General features: G+C 37.1%; 1 long non-coding RNA gene across 1 annotated transcript; it reads left to right on the top strand.

Moving 5' to 3' along the window:
* The first annotated feature begins 1029 nt into the window (after positions 1–1029).
* On the top strand, positions 1030–10694 carry LOC114077505. The gene is made up of 3 exons (XR_003578744.1): positions 1030–1112; positions 3351–4157; positions 10473–10694. It is a non-coding gene; the product is annotated as an uncharacterized LOC114077505 (long non-coding RNA).
* The last annotated feature ends 606 nt before the right edge of the window (positions 10695–11300 follow it).

Genomic DNA, 11300 nt, shown 5'->3' with positions numbered 1-11300 from the left:
ATCGAGATTGAACATGAACTCGCTGATAAGTCAGATCCGGAAAGCATTGAGAGTGGCAAGTCGACCACTTACAAACTCCTATCAACTTTTCAAAACGTTTTAACCCAAAAACATATAATTGGTATGATTATAAAAATGCTTGGACTAACTTCTGATATGTTAGCCCAACCACTCATACTTGGTTTGTGAAATACTGTCCAGAAGTAGCAACTTCCGTTTCCCAAGATGGTTCTACAATGGTGGAGCTGTTTTGGTAAAACTAAACAAGTTATGCCTAAGCAATTTGCAGATAAATATCCTCAATTTCAAATTGACGAAGGCATATCAACTCTCCCAGGGAATATTAAGCTCTGTAAATATTTTATTAAGAAACGTCTTTCTTATATTATTAGCTGGACATTTGTTATTGCAGATTTTGACAGGATCAAATTTCTTTCAAAAGAAATCCGAGTCAAAGGCTGGTCTCCAACTAAAAAGGAATCTCCATCATCTTCATCCAAGAAGACTCAAACCAGGCCTTCACCATCAAAGAGTGAAATGAAGAAATAATTGGTAAAGGCATTATCAGAATTAGATAATGATCCAGATGAAGCTTCTATTATGCAACTTCTTGATGAAGCTTCGTCACAAAGTGAAGAAAATGGAGATATGATGAATCCTAAGGCCCTAGTAAGATCCTATTTGAATCCATTTGATTAATCTTAGTTTAGGTTATATACAAACATGAGTAATTAATCTTTCAGATAGAGATCAAAAGATGGGAATTATCCAAATAGAGATCAAGGAGTTTCAAAGAGACGGAATCTTTATCGATAAATCAGATGGACCCTACCACCACCGAAAGTCTTTTGGACTATTCGGAAAAGAAGAAAAGTAGTGGACTCCAATTATCTTATCTCTTCAAAAGCGGACCAAACCTTATCAAGAAAATTTGGGCCTCGACAAATCGCAGACAAGGAACTAGATTCCTCTTTTCTTTTATCTTCTATTTAAGACTTTGTAAATCAAGAAAGAGAGCATTCGGAATACTTTCGATATAAATGTCTTTTCTCTCTAAATATTTCTCTTGCTGTAAAATGTTGGAAGATAATTAAAGAAGTTTTGCCTATTCTGTGAGTCCTTTTATTATTTCCGCACTTTCAATTCCCTTACATTAGTTCACTCTTATATGGTATCGGAGCCATGTTTAGATTAAGCATGCTTAGCTAAATTATTCTCTGTCCAGGAAGTTAATATACTTTGAATAATAATAGAATTGTTATATAGTTAGATATTGTTATCATAACTACATTATCTCTTTGTCGAGAACTATAAAATTATAAACTTGAGGTTTTGAATGCCTGTTGAAATGAGGTTGTCAAGTAATGTTGACTTTAAGTAGGGTAGCCAGAAGGGGATTGGTATAAGAACAGAGGGGCGAGCTAGATCCAGGGCGTTCCTACTACCAAGACCTTTCAACGATTTCAAGTAAAATCCAAGATAGTTAAATCTTATAATTGTTTAGAAAGACTTACTGTAAGCATGATTCTAATATCTATGTATATTTGAGGTCTTGAATTATTCATTGTATAGTAACTTCGATAGGACAAAATTTTTTAAATGAATTCTAATACTATTAGCTCTGTTAATGTTTCTATTTAAAAAATAGAAAATGACTTGCAAAATTGGGACATCCTAAGAAGTCCATTGAAAAGATTTACCAACTAGGTAATTTTCCCTGTTTGTAAGGTTTAATATTAAAACCTGTGAATCTAGTATTGCTATTAACAATAGTCTAGAAACTATTAAAAGATTGATTGCTGCTGACATTGATCGTTACAAAAAAGAGTTTAACTTTCTTCATATTGGTTTAGTGCAACTTGCTTTCAAACCTCTATTCCGTAAAGGTTTAAATATTCCTATTTGTTTGTTACTTAGATATTATAGACTGTAAAACATTGATGACTCTCTGCTAGGAGTCTTAGAAAGTAACCTCGCCAACGGCCCGGTCTACATTAACTGTTATCCCAATTTCTCGGTGGATATCCATGACCCCAACATTATGGATACCCTGACGCTTAACGTCAAAACCAACAGTATGAATAGTAAGATAGACACCAGAGAAATAGCTGTAATATATAGGGTATATACTACAAGCTGCTAAGAACCACTGTAGCCCCAAAGGCTAGTGCTAAAGGATTTACCATGCTCATGGAAGCAAACCAAGAACATAGTACCACCTTTGTTTCTAGGTTATTAAAATGGAATGACATTCTTACTGACGAAGAATGGAACTTCCACTCGATAACTAATCCTTTACCTGTGCAAGCCGAGAAATTTCAGCTTGACCGAGTAATTCAATTTCTAGATGGATCTGTTAACCTTATGTTTTCAAGATCCGACTCGTTCAATCAAGCCTCTTAAAGAAGAGGAATGTCTTCGGCTAGACCTTCTTCTTTTTGTTCCCAGGAAGGTGAGGAACCAATTCCTATTAGAAAAGGGAAGCTTCGTGGCGTCGATTTTTCCCAAAATATTCCTATTGTTTATTACGAAGACTCTGGAAGTCCTACACCCAGCGATATAAAACCAGACGAATCTAGCATAGATTCTATCGGAGTTCTTACAGAAGAAGAATTCAAGCCTGATAAAAAACTCCTTAATAAATGGTGGAAACTTCTAGAACATAAGCAAAAGGTAGACTGGTACAAAGCTACATACCCATTATCCAAAAGAATGTCCTTTAGAGACAAATGGTTTATTGATATGAAAAGATTCAAAATTTAAGTTGAATTCTTCAAATGGTTTGAATGCTCTGGACAAATAGATGATACGTAATCATCTCTCTAAGATCTAGTCAATAAGTGGCACATTAAAAACCAATAGATTTTTTGAGTTTATTCTCGTAGATACAGGGTCTATCAAGATTGAACATGAACTCGCTGATAAGTCAGATCCGGAAAGCATTGCCTATTCCAAATTTACTATTAAAAAGATTTTTTCTCCATTTGAGTGGCAAGTCGACCACTAAAAAACTCCTACCAACTTTTCCAAACGTTTTAACCCAAAAACATATAATTGGTATGATTATAAAAATGCTTAGACTAACTTCTTATATGTTAGGCCAACCACTCATACTTAGTTAGTGAAATACTGTCCAGAAGTAGCAACTTCCGTTATCCCAAGATGGTTCTACGAATGGTGGAGATGTTTTGGTGGAACTGAACAAGTTATGCCTAAGCAATTTGCAGATAAATATCCTTAATTTCAAGTTGACGAAGTCATATCAACTCATCTAGAGAATATTAAGCTCTGTAAATATTTTATTAAGAAACGTCTTTCTTATATTATTAGTTGGACATTTGTTATTGCAGATTTTGACAGGATCAAATTTCTTTCAAAAGAAATCCGAGTCAAAGGCTGGTCTCCAACTAAAAAGGAATCTCCATCATCTTCATCCAAGAAGACTCAAACCAGGCCTTCACCATCAAAGAGTGAACTAAAGAAAAAATTGGAAAAGGCATTATCAGAATTGGATAATGATCCGGATGAAGCTGCTATTATGCAACTTCTTGGTGAAGCTTCGTCACAAAGTGAAGACAATGGAGATATGATGAATCCTAAGTCCCTAGTAAGGTACTATTTGAATCCATTTGATTATTCTTAATTGAGGTTATTAAAAACCGGAATAATTAATCTTTCAGATAGAGATCAACAGATGGGAATTATCCAGAAAGAGATAAAGGAGTCTCAAAGAGACGGAATCTTTATCGATAAGTCAGATGGACCCTACCACCACCGAAAGTCTTTTGGACTATTCGGAAAAGAAGAAAAGCAGTGGACCCCACTTATCTTATCTCTTCAAAAGAGGACCAGAGCTTATCAAGAAAATCTGGGCCTCGACCAATCACAGACAAGGAACTAGATTCCTCTTATCGTTTCTCTTCTATTTAAGACTTTGTAAATCAAGAAAGAGAGCATTCGGAAAATTTTTGATAGAACTCTCTTTTCTCTCTAAATATTTCTCCTGCATTAAAATGTTGGAAGATCAATTTTCCAAACTTGAAGATTCAGGACAAGGGTAGTGGCCAAGCTAAAGCAAGTGGTTCTAGTGATGCTCCCAAGAAGAACCACTCTCCTCTCTAGGGGTGAGCAAGAGACCTCTCCTTATGTGGTGACCGGTATGTTAAAAATCTTTACTCTTGATGCGTATGCTTTACTTGATCCGGGTGCTACCTTTTCCTTTGTTACTTCACTAGTAGCTAAAAAGTTTGATGTTTTACCCGATATTTTGCATGAGCCTTTTTTTGTATCTACTCTGGTGGGAGAGTCGGTTGTTGCTAAAAGAGTCTATCGAAATTGTCCTATTTCATTTCCCAATAGAGTTTCTTATGTTGATGTAGTAGAACTTGATATGCTTGATTTTGATATTATATTGGGTATGGATTGGTTACATGCATGTTTTACATCCCTAGATTGTAGGACAAGAGTAGTGAAGTTTAACTTTCCAAATGAACCCATTATTAAATGGAAGAGGGGAAATTCTATTCCTAGAGGTCGCATAATATCTTGTCTAAAAGCATGTAAAATGATATCAAAGGGTTCTCTTTATCATATATTAAGAGTCCAAGATTTGGATCCCGAAATCCCTCATATTGAGTCGATCCCCGTAGTGAGAGAATTTTCGTAGGTTTTTCCTAATGACCTTCCCGGTATTCCTCCCGAACGGGAAATTGGTTTTGGTATCGATTTACTATCGGAAACTAACCCCATTTCAATCCCTCTATATCGGATGGATACAGCCGAATTGAAAGAGTTTAAGGCTAACTCAAGGATTTGCTTGACAAAGGCTTAAGGCCTAGTATATCTCTATGGGGTGCTCCGGTGTTGTTTGTCAAAAAGAAGGATGGGTCGTTGAGAATATGTATTGACTACCGCCAACTCAACAAGGTCACCATTAAGAATAAGTACCCTCTCCCTCGGATTGATGACTTATTTGACCAACTCCAAGGGGCGAATTACTTTTCAAAGATAGACTTGAGGTCGGGGTATCATCAACTCAGGATGAGAGGGGAGCATGTACCGAAGACGACCTTTCGGACTAGGTATGGGCATTATGAGTTCTTGGTCATGTCTTTCGGTCTCACTAATTCTCCAGCGGCATTTATGGACCTAATGAATAGAGTATTTCGAAATTTCCTTAATTTGTTTGTCATTGTCTTCATTGACGATATCTTGGTATATTTGAAGAATGAAGATGATCATATGGGTCATTTGAGGGTAGTGTTGCAAAATCTTAAAGAACATCAATTGTATGCCAAATATATTAAGTGTGAGTTTTGGTGGAGATTGATTACTTTTCTTGGGCACATCATTTCCAGTAATGGAGTTAAAGACCATTGACTCCGACTGACATTAGGAGTTTCTTGGGTTTAGCGGGCTACTACCGGAGGTTCTTGGATGGTTTTGCGTCCATTGCATCTCCTTTGACTACTTTGACCCATAAGAGTAAAAAGTTTGAGTGGTTAGGGGCATGTGAGAAGAGATTCCAATTGTTGAAAGATAAGCTTACTTCCGCTCTGGTGTTGACCTTACCGGAGGGTACAAAGGGTTTTGTGGTGTATTGTGACGCATCCTGAGTGGGTTTGAGGTGTGTGCTTATGCAAAACGGTAAGGTGATAGATTATGTCTCAAGTCAACTAAAGGTACATGAGAAGAATTACCCCACTCATGACCTTGAATTAGCGGCCGTGGTATTTGCTTTGAAAATTTGGAGGCATTATTTGTATGGGGTATGGATGTTTTTACCGATTATAAGAGTCTCCAATATGTGTTTACTCAAAAGGAGTTCAATCTCCAACAAAGAAGGTCGCTTGAGTTGTTGAAAGATTATGATATGAGTGTCCTTTATCACCTCCAAAAGGCTAATGTATTTGCGGATGCCCCAAGTCAGAATACTATGGATGGTGTATCCCATCTTGATGAAGCCAAAAAGGACCTAGCAAGGGAAGTGCATATGTTGGATAGGTTTGGGGTGAGGTTGGAGAGCGCTCAAGATGGGGGTCCCTTAGTTCATTATAACTCTGAGCCATCGTTAGTGGTTGAGGTGAAGTCCAAACAACACCTTGACTTAGCCTTGAAGGAGTTGAAAGAATCATTCTTGGCATGATGAATGAATCATTCTCCCTAGGGCGGGATAGTGTGTTAAAGTACCAAGGGAGATTGTGTGTTCCCGATGTAGATGGGTTGAGGGTTCAGATTGTGTGTTCCCGATGTAGATGGCTTGAGGGTTCAGATCTTAGCAGAAGTACACGGGTCCCGCTACTCAATTCATCCAGGGTCGACAAAAATGTACCATGACATAAGAGAAATATATTGGTGGGAAAGTCTAAAAAGGGACATAGCGGAATTTGTTGTTAAGTGCCCGAATTGTCAACAAGTAAAGGCCGAACACCTAAAGCCGGGTGGCTTACTAGAAGAGATCCGAATTCCAACTTGGAAGTGGGAAGACATCGATATGGACTTTTTAGTACGTTTACCCCGGACCCAAAATTCCTATGATTCCATATGGGTGGTTGTGGACCGATTAACTAAATCCTCTCGCTTTATCCCCATTAAGTCTACATATTTGGCGGGGGATTATGCAAGAATCTTCCTAGATGATATTGTGTTGTCGCCATGGCATTACATTATCCATCATATCGGATCGGGGTCTACAATTCACATGTAGATTTCGGAGGTCGTTCCAAAAAGGGTTAGGTACTGCAGTGAAGTTTAGCACCGCTTTTCATCCTCAAACGGATGGTCAAGCGGAGCGTACGATACAAACCCTTGAAGATATGCCTAGAGCTTGCATTATTGATTTTAAAGGGAGTTGGATAGGCCTTTACCTTTAGTGGAGTTATCCTACAACAATAGTTTTCATTCATCCATTTCCATGGCTCCCTATGAAGCCTTGTATGGTAGGAGGTGTAGGTCTCCTATTGGATGGTTTGAAGTGGGTGAGTCATCACTACTTGGTTCTGAGTTGATTTATAAGACTTTGGAAAAGGTTCATATCATAAGGAACCGGTTGCAAACGGCCTACAGTCAGCAAAAGTCTTATGCCGATAATAGGAGAAGGGATTTGGAGTTTGAAGAAGGTGATAAGGTGTATTTAAAAATTTCACCAATGAAAGGGGTGGTTAGGTTTGGCAAGAAGGGAAATTGAGTCCTTGTTATGTGGTTCCCTATGAAATCTTGCAAAGGGTTGGTAAAATTGCCTATGAATTGAAACTACCTGGTGAATTGGCTTTGATTCATCCGGTTTTCCATGTTTCTATGTTGAAAAAGTGTATCGGTGATGCCGAGTCCATTCTTCCTATTGAGGGTCTTGTTGTCAAGGATAACCTCTCTTATAAGGAAGTCCTGGTTCAAATTCTTTATAGGCAAGTCAAAAAGTTGAGGAATAAAGAGGTGGTATCCGTGAAAGTGTTATGGAAAAATCAATTAATTGAGGGTGCTACATAGGAGGCCGACGCCGATATGAAATCCTGTTATCCTCATCTTTTTGGGAATTAAGGTTATCCATTCTTTTTAATCATATAATTATGTCAAAGATTTGAGTTTCTTGATTTTGGGGTGAAATTTTGCAAAAAGAAATGACATTTTTGAAAGCCTCACATTAAGTCGAATTCACTATAGTATTGGTATTAAAAACTTGAAATTTTGTTTTTGCATGTTTTGACTTATGTTGTGCATTCAGATATGGTGAGTCTTCATGAAATGATAGGTAGCATGCTGTTAAGATGAACTTTGTGCTAATTGACCCATATGATGTATGTTGAGATCATAAGTGTTGTGAGAAGGAAATGCCTCATGATGAAGTGTTTTGAGCCATAGGTGTGGTAATATGAGTTTTGGTAATTGCCTTGTTGAAGTGTCATGATTTATGTTAAATGGATATTGTTGATTTGTTGGGCTGCTAGTCTTGGGTCTATTCCCTCCTTTTAAAGAGTTTTAGTGTCATTCGGGGACGAATGTTCCTAAGGGGGGGATAATGTAACACCTTGGAAAAAAATCAGGGACTCATGAAAAAAGCCTTATATAGGTGTCATAAAGTCTAAACATTGTTTCTAAGTCCATTTTTAAAGAATATAGGTTATTTAGAAGGTTTAAGAACCAAATGTCCAAAGACGTCCGGGAAGTTGGTTCAAAGAGATGTTAGTGTGACTTAGCCTTTTTTACTAACTATTAGAAGTAAAACATGTATGGAAATGAGTGAAAAGATAGCTAATGGGTGTTGGGGTGGTTTCATAATTGAAACATCTGGGTGCAACTCCCCAAGGACCAACCAAGGATCCTCGAGAAGAAACCCCTACAGTTTGATGCAACACTGTTTGGCAGTGTGCATCGACGGGGAAGACGACGGGGCGTCATGGGCTTGACGAGACATCGAAGGCCACCGTCATCCCTCACTTATAAAGATTGTGAAGGCCCTTGTTTATCTAGCTACTGTTACACTCGACGGAAGGGGACGACGGGGCGTCATGGGCTCGACGGGGCGTCGAGGTCACTGTCATACCATACATAGAAAAAGTGGAGGAATCCTCTCCTGCACAGTCTCTGATAGAGACGACGGAAGTGCAGGACGGAGGGGGGGTGTCCGTTGACCCACCAACAGACTGTCGATGGGGTTTCGTCGGTGAGGGTCGAATTTCATTGATGGATTTTAATGATTTCATTTAAAATAATTAAATAGTTTTGGGGTTAGATAGTGATTAAAGGGAAACTAATGATCTTAATTAAGCCCCTCTATAAATACCCTTAACCATCATTAACCTAAAGCCAACTCTAAAAATCAACTCTCTTCCTTCGATCTTATTTCTCTCTCGACAAGAACTCACCATTGAAGGTTAGCAAGAACTAGTTCTTGAGATGTAATTTAGTTTACGGATTATAATGTGAAATTAGCCTATGTATCTTGTCTCAAGTTGTGATCTAAAGATGAATTGTGTTATAGAGATGCAATTGGACTTGTTATTCTATTTATTATTTTTTTGTTATGATGTTACTCTCCAAGTTGGGTTGAGTTATGGTTTGATGGTAAGACCTTGATAATAGACTATGAGAATGATGTTGTAAGTCTTAGAATGTATTCCAATTGTGATTAATTGTTGTTAAGATATGATATTACATATTAAGATTATAGGATGGTATGATGTTGAAATAAAATGTCTTGACAATGTTGTGAGGTTAATTAAGGTGTATGTGCTATAAGGATGGTGAAAACTATCAATATGTCTTAAATGTTATGAAATGCTAAAGTGTTAACCTCACCTATAGGAATTGTGATGAAAGGACTTAAACTCATACAACTCCTATTGAGCTATTGATGATGATGAGTATACAAGGGGTAAACCGTATGGCCTAAATTAAGTTATGATTGATAATTAAAGGCTTAAAGACATTTAAAAAAAGGGACTCTAGCTTAGCACCGAGTGAACTAGATAGAGGAGCGTCCCTTTTCACATAGGAAAGGTAGGATCACTACACCACTCTTGAGATTTGGAGATCATAATGCATGACGCATAAAGAGGATCCCAACTAAATCTCCTAGTTATTGAACTATGTTGCCCCCATATGAATACTAGCTAGTGGATCCACGTAGTTGCTATGTTTTATGTTCTGGTACAACCTTGGCAAGTAGTCCGCCTTCTTTTGGTGTAGGGTTTTATGACACCGGATTCCACACTAGCTCATGTGGTCTATGTCGGTTAGGGTAAGATGTTCCCACAAGTTAAAACGAATTAAAGGACTTGAACTCTCACTTGGATAATTTAAGGGTCTAGCTTAGTCTAGGTAGGGGTATGGGACTCTACTTAGACATTGCACTGGTTAGTCTTGAGGGGAGTCTTAGGAGGAGTTTCTTATATGTTTATGTTATGATAATATATGATGTGTGTGTGTGTGTGTGTGTGTGTATATATATATATATATATATATATATATATATGATGACCATGTTATATTCTTGATACGATATGTTTATTCGTTCATTTATGAAAATGCCTTGGGTTATTATTTTAATATAAGATGAAGTTGTAAGCCTAAATTCCATGAAATGTAAAGTTGGACAGTGGTCATGTTTTCTTGTCGATACTTTATTTAGTAAGGTTTTGGGGCTTTGCTTGGTCATTGCCCTTGCTGACTTAATAAGAACTTGTGAGTAGTGTCTTGCTTATTATGATATGCTCAACTCTTATTCATTCTTGTGATATTATTCCTTTATGCTAGGGTTGTAGTATCTCATGATTTTAAGTGTGTTGGGATAGTGAGCATGTTTAGTTGATTTGTATGATTTACTTGACTTTGCATTAAGCCCAAAAAGGGGAAAAATTGCATGTTTTAGTAAAAAGTCTCTTTTTAGCATGTTTTGTTTGTGTATGTGCATAAGATCTCACACTTAGTACATGTGGTACTAACCCCATTTTCTTCCCTTGTCCCAAATATTTTAGGTTCCGGTCATTGAAGTTGATTTGAGGTGATTTGAAGGAAGACTTGGACTTTCTATTATCCAAGTGGTAGGTCCTCATTTTACCCCAGGACGATGCCATTATTCTCTTTGTGAAGTTACATAGTTACTACAACTTTTGTATTGTCTCTATTTCCTATTTGAGACAAAGTTGTATAAAGCCTATATACTTCTTACTTTTATTGATGTAGAGCTATGCCCAATATTATTGTCCTCCTTTAGATGGTTTATGAGACGAGACGAATTTATGACTCTATTTCTTTACTATACCAGTGTGTGAAATAAAAGTAGAAGACTATGCAATCTTATTATACAAACGAGTCTATGTACACTCGATATTATTATGATTATGTGTATGTAGAGGTCTATGTAAACCTCCAATTTGAAGTAGTTTAAAAGTTTTAAATTTTTCCATATTTAATCGATGAATGCAATGATGTAAGACTAAGAGGCTTGTCTTATTCCTCAAAGAGGATAACGACGCCGGCTACGTCTAGGGGGTAAACCCGGATGTAACATGATTCATGTGCCTCTAGCATAGGTTGCTAATTGATTTAAGTTGTTATATGATATTGATTTGTAGAGCATTTATAAAGAGTTTCATATGTGTTGCATTGTTAAAAATTCTGAAGCATGTTCACTGTAAGTATTGCCTGCTCAATGTAAAAATTTTGCGAAAAAATTGACTATTTTATTTTTGTTTAAAATTGTTGAAATGTGGTTATAATTGATGTATATAAGCATGATATTGAATATAAAATGAGTTTTTTCCATTCGGAATGAAGCATATGAGTTTTATAGCTTAATGGGC

Source organism: Solanum pennellii, chromosome 6 (genome assembly GCF_001406875.1).
Source record: "Solanum pennellii chromosome 6, SPENNV200".
NCBI lineage: Eukaryota > Viridiplantae > Streptophyta > Magnoliopsida > Solanales > Solanaceae > Solanum > Solanum pennellii.
Note: the sequence above shows the minus strand (reverse complement) of the source record. Positions and strands in the feature narration are given on the sequence as shown.